Source organism: Triticum urartu, chromosome 2, assembly GCF_003073215.2.
Source record: "Triticum urartu cultivar G1812 chromosome 2, Tu2.1, whole genome shotgun sequence".
Lineage (NCBI taxonomy): Eukaryota > Viridiplantae > Streptophyta > Magnoliopsida > Poales > Poaceae > Triticum > Triticum urartu.
In genome coordinates this window covers 641,296,287-641,306,075 of record NC_053023.1, presented here as the reverse complement: position 1 = coordinate 641,306,075, position 9,789 = coordinate 641,296,287, and positions in this window count along the sequence as shown.

Below are 9,789 nucleotides of genomic sequence, written 5' to 3'. Positions count from 1 at the left end.
AAGCCAGGAACGCCAACAACTCCAATAAGACTTTAAACGGTAATAAACACGCCCACTGCAGAAAGCAAATGAAAAATCCGCATCAGACACCTATTCTAGTCTTCGACGTCTTCTTACCAGCACGGAGCTAAGTGCTGCCACTGGGCATGGGCAGGAGCCCCCGAGGCCCAAGGGCGGCACTCCAGAGACTCTGGGGCGTGTACAGCCCTACTCATTATTACGTGAGAGTGTCACGGGCGGCGAGATTCACAGGCGTTTGCCTTCTTCACAGGCACCGGGCCTTTCCCAAAACGCGATAGCTTCACAGGCATTGGCCTTCTTCACAGGCACCGGGCCTTTCCCAAAACGCGATAGCTTCACAGGCATTGGCCTTCTTCACAGGCACCGGGCCTTTCCCAAAATGCGATAGCTTCACAGGCATTGTCATTCTTCAGAGGCACCGGGCCTTTCCCAAAATGCGATAGCTTCACAGGCATTGGCATTCTTCAGAGGCACCGGGCCTTTCCTAAAACACGATAGCTTCACAGGCATTGGCCTTCTTCACAGGCACCGGGCCTTTCCCAAAACGCGATAGCTTCACAGGCATTGGCCTTCTTCACAGGCACCGGGCCTTTCCCAAAATGCGATAGCTTGACAGGCATTGGCCTTCTTCACAGGCACCGGGCCTTTCCCAAAATGCGATAGCTTCACAGGCATTGTCATTCTTCAGAGGCACCGGGCCTTTCCCAAAATGCGATAGCTTCACAGGCATTGGCATTCTTCAGAGGCACCGGGCCTTTCCTAAAACACGATAGCTTCACAAGCATTGGCCTTCTTCACAGGCACCGGGCCTTTCCCAAAACGCGATAGCTTCACAGGCATTGGCCTTCTTCACAGGCACCGGGCCTTTCCTAGGCGCTTAGGCCTCGCTCAGGGGTAGAACCTCTGGAGATGTAGAATGTTCCATGCGTTCTGGATGGGTACCCCCTCCGGAGTTTCCAAGCGCGCGGAGCCAGGCCTGGAAACATGAACAACCTTGAACGGGCCCTCCCACATGGGAGAGAGCTTGCACAGCCCCTCCCAAGAGAGAACCCGTCTGAGCACGAGATCCCCTACCTCAAGGGTCTAGGGGAGGATGTTGCGGCATTGGTATCGTCGTAGCGCCTGTTGATACTTCGCCGCTCGCAGTGCGGCTTCCTGATGGTGTTCCTCCCCCAGCACAAGATCCGTCCCCCGCATGGCGTCCTGCTGAGCCTCGTCGAATGCCAGGATCCTTGCGGAGCGACGCCTGACCTCGTGAGGGAGAACAACCACAGCTCCGTAGACGAGGAAGAACGGGGTCTCGCCAGTCGGCTTGGTCGTTGTCGTGCAGATTGACCACAGCACGGACTGGAGCTCGTCATACCAGCCCCTGCCACATGCCTCCAGCTTCTTCTTGAAGGTCCTGGCCTTGAGGCCCCTTAGGACCTCCGCGTTGGCTCGTTCAGCCTGGCCATTGCTCCGGGGGTGTGCTACCGAAGCGTAGCATATCTGCGTTCCAAGGTTAGCTCAGTACGTTTTGAAGAGATTACTGGTGAATTGCGAACCGTTGTTAGTGATGATGCGGTTAGGCACCCCAAACCGGCTCACGAGGCCCTTGATGAACTTGACTACTGAGCCTATCGGGATTGTGCGGACAGCTTCCACCTCGGCCCACTTGGTGAACTTGTCCACAACGACGTAGAGGTAGCGATAGCCCCCTGGCGCCCGAGAGAACGGGCCCAGAATGTCCAACCCCCAAACTGCGAACGGCCATGAGAGGGGTATGGTCTGCAGACCCCCCGCAGGCTGATGGATCTGTTTAGCGTGAAACTGGCAGGCGTCGCAAGCCTTCACCAGCTCGACGGCGTCGTTGAGCGTTGTGGGCCAGTAGAACCAGTTGTGGAACGCCTTGCCGACGAGTGATAGAATTGCATCTACATACCTTTGTAGATCGCGAACAGAAGCGTTCAAAGAACGGGGATGAGGGAGTCGTACTCGACGTGATCCAAATCACCGGAGATCCTAGCGCCGAACGGAAGGCACCTCCGCATTCAACACACGTACGGTCAGCGTGACGTCTCCTCCTTCTTGATCCAGCAAGGGGGAAGGAGAGGTTGATGAAGATCCAGCAGCACAACGGCGTGGTGGTGGATGCAGCAGTCACCGCAGCAGGGCTTCCCCGAGCTTCTACGAGAGGGAGAGGTGTAGCAGGGAAGAGGGAGGCGCCAAGGCTTAAGGTTGCGGCTGCCCCTCCCTCCCCCCTTTATATATGCCCCCTTGGGGGGGGGGGAGGCGGCCCATGGAGATCAGATCTCCCAAGGGGGGCGGCGGCCAGGGGGGTGGAGTACCCCCCAAGGCAAGTGGGGCGCCCCCCCACCCTAGGGTTTCCAACCCTAGGCGCGGGGGGTGGGCCAAGGCGGGGCGCACCAGCCCTCTATGGGCTGGTTCCCCTCCCCACTTTAGCCCATGGGGCCCTCCAGGATGGGTGGCCCCACCCCGGGACCCATCCGGTGGTCCCGGTACAATACCGGTGACCCACGAAACTCTCCCGATGGCCGAAACTGCACTTCCTATATATAATTCTTCACCTCCAGACCATTCCAGAACTCCTCGTGACGTCCAAGATCTCATCCGGGACTCCGAACAACTTTTGGGTTACTGCATATGCATATCTCTACAACCCTAGCGTCACCGAACCTTAAGTGTGTAGACCCTACGGGTTCGGGAGACATGTAGACATGACCGAGACGGTTCTCCGGTCAAGAACCAACAGCGGGATCTGGATACCCATGTTGGCTCCCACATGCTCCTCGATGATCTCATCGGATGAACCACGATGTCGAGGATTCAGGCAATCCCGTATACAATTCCCTTTGACAATCGGTACGTTACTTGCCCGAGATTCGATCGTCAGTATCCCAATACCTCGTTCAATCTCGTTACCGGCAAGTCACTTTACTCGTTCCGTAATGCATGATCCCGTGACCAGACATTTGGTCACTTTGAGCTCATTATGATGATGCATTACCGAGTGGGCCCAGAGATACCTCTCCGTCATACGGAGTGACAAATCCCAGTCTTGATCTGTGTCAACCCAATAGACACTTTCGGAGATACCCGTAGTATACCTTTATAGTCACCCAGTTACGTTGTGACGTTTGGTACACCCAAAGCACTCCTACGGTATCCGGGAGTTACACGATCTCATGGTCTAAGGAAAAGATACTTGACATTGGAAAAACTCTAGCAAACGAACTATACGATCTTGTGCTATGTTTAGGATTGGGTCTTGTCCATCACATCATTCTCCTAATGATGTGATCTCGTTATCAATGACATCCAATGTCCATAGTCAGGAAACCATGACTATCTGTTGATCAACGAGCTAGTCAACTAGAGGCTTACTAGGGACGTGTTGGTGTCTATGTATTCACACATGTATTACGATTTCCGGATAACACAATTATAGCATGAATAAAAGACAATTATCATGAACAAGGAAATATAATAATAATCCTTTTATTATTGCCTCTAGGGCATATTTCCATCAGTCTCCCACTTGCACTAGAGTCAATAATCTAGTTACATTGTGATGAATCGAACACCCATAGAGTTCTGGTGTTGATCATGTTTTGCCATAGGGAGAGGTTTAGTCAATGGATCTGCGACATTCAGATCCGTATGTACTTTACAAATATCTATGTCTCCATCTTGAACATTTTCACGAATGGAGTTGAAGCGACGCTTGATGTGCCTGGTCTTCTTGTGAAACCTGGGCTCCTTGGCAAGTGCAATAGCTCTAGTGTTGTCACAGAAGAGTTTGATCGGCCCCGACGCATTGGGTATGACTCCTAGGTCGGTGATGAACTCCTTCACCCAAATTGCTTCATGCGCTGCCTCCGAGGCTGCTATGTACTCCGCTTCACATGTAGATCCCGCCACGACGCTCTGCTTGCAGCTGCACTAGCTTACTGCTCCACCATTCAACATATACACATATCCGGTTTGTGACTTAGAGTCGTCCAGATCTGTGTCGAAGCTAGCGTCGACGTAACCCTTTACGACGAGCTCTTCATCACCTCCATAAACGAGAAACATGTCCTTAGTCCTTTTCAGGTACTTCAAGATATTCTTGACCGCTGTCCAATGTTCCTTGCCGGGATTACTTTGGTATCTTCCTACCAAACATACGGCAAGGTTTACATCAGGTCTGGTACACAGCATGGCATACATAATAGACCCTATGGCTGAGGCATAGGGGATGACACTCATCTCTTCTACATCTTCTGCCGTGGTCGGACATTGAGCTAAGCTCAATTTCACACCTTGTAACACAGGCAAGAACCCCTTCTTAGACTGATCCATATTGAACTTCTTCAATATCTTATCAAGGTATGTGCTTTTTGAAAGACCTATGAGGCGTCTTGATCTATCTCTATAGATCTTGATGCCTAACATATAAGCAGCTTCTCCAAGGTCCTTCATTGAAAAACTCTTATTCAAGTAGGCCTTAATGCTGTCCAGAAGTTCTACATCATTTCCCATCAAAAGTATGTCATCTACATATAATATGAGAAATGCTAAAGAGCTCCCACTCACTTTCTTGTAAACGCAGGCTTCTCCATAAGTCTGCATAAACCCAAACGCTTTGATCATCTCATCAAAGCGAATGTTCCAACTCCGAGATGCTTGCAGCAGCCCATAAATGGACCGCTGGAGCTTGCATACCTTGTTAGCATTCTTAGGGTCGACAAAACCTTCCGGCTGCATCATATACAGTTCTTCCTTAAGATAACCGTTAAGGAATGCCGTTTTGACGTCCATTTGCCATATCTCATAATCATAGTATGCGGCAATTGCTAACATGATTCGGACGGACTTCAGTTTTGCTACGGGAGAGAAAGTCTCATCGTAGTCAACCCCTTGAACTTGTCGATAACCCTTAGCGACAAGCCTAGCTTTATAGATGGTCCCATTACCATCCGCGTCTGTCTTCTTCTTAAAGATCCATTTATTTTCTATGGCTCGCCGATCATCGGGCTAGTCAGTCAAAGTCCATACTTCGTTTTCATACATGGATCCTATATCGGATTTCATGGCTTCCAGCCATTTGTCGGAATCCGGGCCCGCCATCGCTTCTTCATAGTTCGAAGGTTCACCGTTGTCCAACAACATGATTTCTAAGACAGGGTTGCCGTACCACTCTGGTGCGGAACGTGTCCTAGTGGACCTACGAAGTTCTGTAGCAACTTGATCTGAAGTTTCATGATCATCATCATTAACTTCCTCTCTAGTCGGTTCAGGCACCTCAGGAACATTTTCTTGAGCTGCGCTACTTACCGGTTCAAGAGGTAATACTTCATCAAGTTCTACTTTCCTCCCACTTATTTCTTTCGAGAGAAACTCTTTCTCTAGAAAGGACCCATTGTTGGCAACAAAGATCTTGCCTTCGGATCTGAGGTAGAAGGTATACCCAACAGTTTCTTTAGGGTATCCTATGAAGACGCATTTTTCTGACTTGGGTTCGAGCTTTTCAGGTTGAAGTTTCTTGACATAAGCATCGCATCCCCAAACTTTTAGAAATGACAGCTTAGGTTTCTTCCCAAACCATAATTCATACGGTGTCGTCTCAACGGATTTCGACGGAGCCCTATTTAAAGTGAATGCGGCAGTCTCTAAAGCATAGCCCCAAAATGACAGTGGGAAATCGGTAAGAGACATCATCGATCGCACCATATCCAATAGAGTGCGATTACGACGTTCGGACACACCATTACGCTGAGGTGTTCCAGGCGGCGTGAGTTGTGAAACTATTCCACATTTTCTTAAGTGTGTGCCAAATTCGTGACTCAGGTATTCTCCTCCACGATCTGATCGCAAAAACTTGATTTTTCTGTCACGTTGATTCTCAACCTCACTCTGAAATTCCTTGAACTTTTCAAAGGTTTCAGACTTGTGTTTCATTAAGTAGACATACCCATATCTAGTCAAGTCATCAGTGAGGGTGAGAACATAACGATAGCCACCACGAGCCTCAACACTCATTGGACCGCACACATCAGTATGTATGATTTCCAATAAGTTGGTTGCTCGCTCCATTGTTCCTGAGAACGGAGTCTTGGTCATTTTTCCCATGAGGCATGGTTCGCACGTGTCAAATGATTCGTAATCAAGAGACTCTAAAAGTCCATCTGCATGGAGCTTCTTCATGCGTTTGACACCTATGTGACCAAGGCGGCAGTGCCACAAGTATGTGGGACTATCATTATCAACCTTACATCTTTTGGTATTCACACTATGAATATGTGTAGCATTACGCTCGAGATTCATTAAGAATAAACCATTCACCATAGGAGCATGACCATAACACATATCTCTCATATAAATAGAACAACCATTATTCTCGGATTTAAATGAGTAGCCATCTCGAATTAAACGAGATCCTGATACAATGTTCATGCTCAAACTTGGCACTAAATAACAATTATTGAGGTTTAAAACTAATCCCGTAGGTAAATGTAGAGGTAGCGTGCCGACGGTGATCACATCGACCTTGGAACCATTCCCGACGCGCATCGTCACCTCGTCCTTCGCCAGTCTCCGCTTATTCCGCAGCTCCTGCTTTGAGTTACAAATGTGAGCAACCGCACCGGTATCAAATACCGAGGAGCTACTACGAATACTGGTAAGGTACACATCAATTACATGTATATCACATATACCTTTTGTGTTGCCGGCCTTCTTGTCCGCTAAGTATTTGGTGCAGTTCCGCTTCAAGTGACCACTTCCCTTGCAATAAAAGCACTCAGTCTCGGGCTTGGGTCCATTCTTTGGCTTCTTCCCGGCAGCTTGCTTATCGGGCGCGGCAACTCCCTTGCCGTCCTTCTTGAAATTCTTTTTACCCTTGCGTTTCTTGAACTTAGTGGTTTTATTGACCATCAACACTTGATGTTCCTTTTTGACTTCTACCTCTGCTGATTTCAGCATTGAAAATACCTCAAGAATGGTCTTTTCCATCCCCTGCATATTGAAGTTCATCACAAAGCTCTTGTAGCTCGGTGGAAGCGACTGAACGATTCTGTCAATTACCGCGTCATCCGGGAGATTAACTCCCAGCTGAGTCAAGCGGTTATGTAATCCAGACATAGTGAGTATGTGCTCACTGACAGAACTATTTTCCTCCATCTTACAGCTGAAGAACTTGTCGGAGACTTCATATCTCTCGACCCGGGCATGAGCTTGAAAAACCATTTTCAGCTCTTCGAACATCTCATATGCTCCGTGTCTCTCAAAACGCTTTTGGAGCCCCGGTTCTAAGCTGTAAAGCATGCCGCACTGAACGAGGGAGTAGTCATCAGCACGTGTCTGCCAAGCGTTCATAACGTCTTGGTTCTGTGGGATAGGTGCGTCACCTAGCGGTGCTTCTAGGACATAATCTTTCTTTGCAGCTATGAGGATGATCCTCAGGTTCCGGACCCAGTTCGTATAATTGCTGCCATCATCTTTCAGCTTGGTTTTCTCTAGGAACGCGTTGAAGTTGAGGACAACGTTGGCCATTTGATCTACAAGACATATTGTAAAGATTTTAGACTAAGTTCATGATAATTAAGTTCATCTAATCAAGTAATGAACTCCTACTCAGATAGACATCCCTCCAGTCATCTAAGTGTAGCATGATCCGAGTTAGCTAGGCCGTGTCCGATCATCACGTGAGACGGACTAGTCAACATCGGTGAACATCTTCATGTTGATCGTATCTTCTATACGACTCATGCTCGACCTTTCGGTCTTCTGTGTTCCGAGGCCATGTCTGTACATGTTAGGCTCGTCAAGTCAACCTAAGTGTTTGCATGTGTAAATCTGTCTTACACCCGTTGTATGTGAACGTTGGAATCTATCACACCCGATCATCACGTGGTGCTTCGAAACAACGAACTGTGGCAACGGGGCACAGTTAGGGGGAACACTTTCTTGAAATTATTATGAGGGATCATCTTATTTACTACCGTCGTTCTAAGTAAACAAGGTGCAAAAACATGATAAACATCACATGCAATCAAATAATAGTGACATGATATGGCCAGTATCATATAGCTCCTTTTGATCTCCATCTTGGGGCTCCATGATCATCTTGTCACCGGCATGACACCATGATCTCGATCATCGTGTCTCCATGAAGTTGCTCGCCAACTATTACTTCTACTACTATGGCTAACACGTTTAGCAATAAAGTAAAGTAATTTACATGGCGTTTCTCAATGACACGCAGGTCATTCAAAAAATAAAGACAACTCCTATGGCTCTTGTCAGTTGTCATACTCTTCGACATGCAAGTCGTGATTCCTATTACAAGAACATGATCTCATACATCACATATATATCATTCATCATTCATCACAACTTTGGCCATATCACATCACAAAGCACTTGCTGCAAAAACAAGTTAGACGTCCTCTAATTGTTGTTGCAAGTTTTACGTGGATGCAATAGGGTTCTAGCAAGAACGTTTTCTTACCTACGTAAAAGCCACAACGTGATTTGTCAACTTCTATTTACCCTTCATAAGGACCCTTTTCATCGAATCCGCTCCAACTAAAGTGGGAGAGACAGACACCCGCTAGCCACCTTATGCAACTAGTGCATGTCAGTCGGTGGAACCAGTCTCACGTAAGCGTATGTGTAAGGTCGGTCCGGGCCGCTTCATCCCACAATACCGCTGAAGCAAAATAAGACTAGTAGCGACAAGAACGTTGACAACATCTACGCCCACAACAAATTGTGTTCTACTCACGCAAAGAGAACTACGCATAGACCTAGCACATGATGCCACTATTGGGGAACGTTGCAGAAAACAAAAATTTTCCTACGGTTTCACCAAGATCCATCTATGAGTTCATCTAGCAACGAGTGAGCGAATTGCATCTACATACCTTTGTAGATCGCGAGAGGAAGCGTTCAAAGAACGTGGATGAGGGAGTCGTACTCGACGTGATCCAAATCACCGGAGATCCTAGCGCCGAACGGACGACACCTCCGCGTTCAACACATGTACGGTCAGCGTGACGTCTCCTCCTTCTTGATCCAGCAAGGGGGAAGGAGAGGTTGATGAAGATCCAGCAGCACGACTGCATGGTGGTGGATGCAGCAGTCACCGCAGCAGGGCTTCGCCGAGCTTCTACGAGAGGGAGAGGTGTAGCAAGGGAGAGGGAGGCGCCAAGGCTTAAGGTTGCGGCTGCCCCTCCCTCCCCCCCTTTATATAGGCCCCCTTGGGGGGGGGCGGCCCTTGGAGATCAGATCTCCCAAGGGGGGCGGCGGCCAGGGGATAGAGTACCCCAAAAGGCAAGTGGGGCGCCCCCCCACCCTAGGGTTTCCAACCCTAGGCGCAGGGGGTGGGCCAAGGGGGGGCGCACCATCCCACTATGGGCTGGTTCCCCTCCCCACTTCAGCCCATGGGGCCCTCCGGGATGGGTGGCCCCACCCGGTGGACCCCCGGGACCAATCTGGTGGTCCCGGTACAATACCGGTGACCCCCGAAACTCTCCCGATGGCCGAAACTGCACTTCCTATATATAATTCTTCACCTCCGAACCATTCTGAAACTCTCATCTGGGACTCCGAACAACTTTCGGGTTACTGCATATTCATATCTCTACAACCCTAGCGTCACTGAACCTTAAGTGTGTAGACCCTACGGGTTCGGGAGACATGTATACATGACCGAGACGGTTCTCCGGTCAATAAACAACAGCGGGATCTGGATACCCATGTTGGCTCCCACATGGTCCTCGA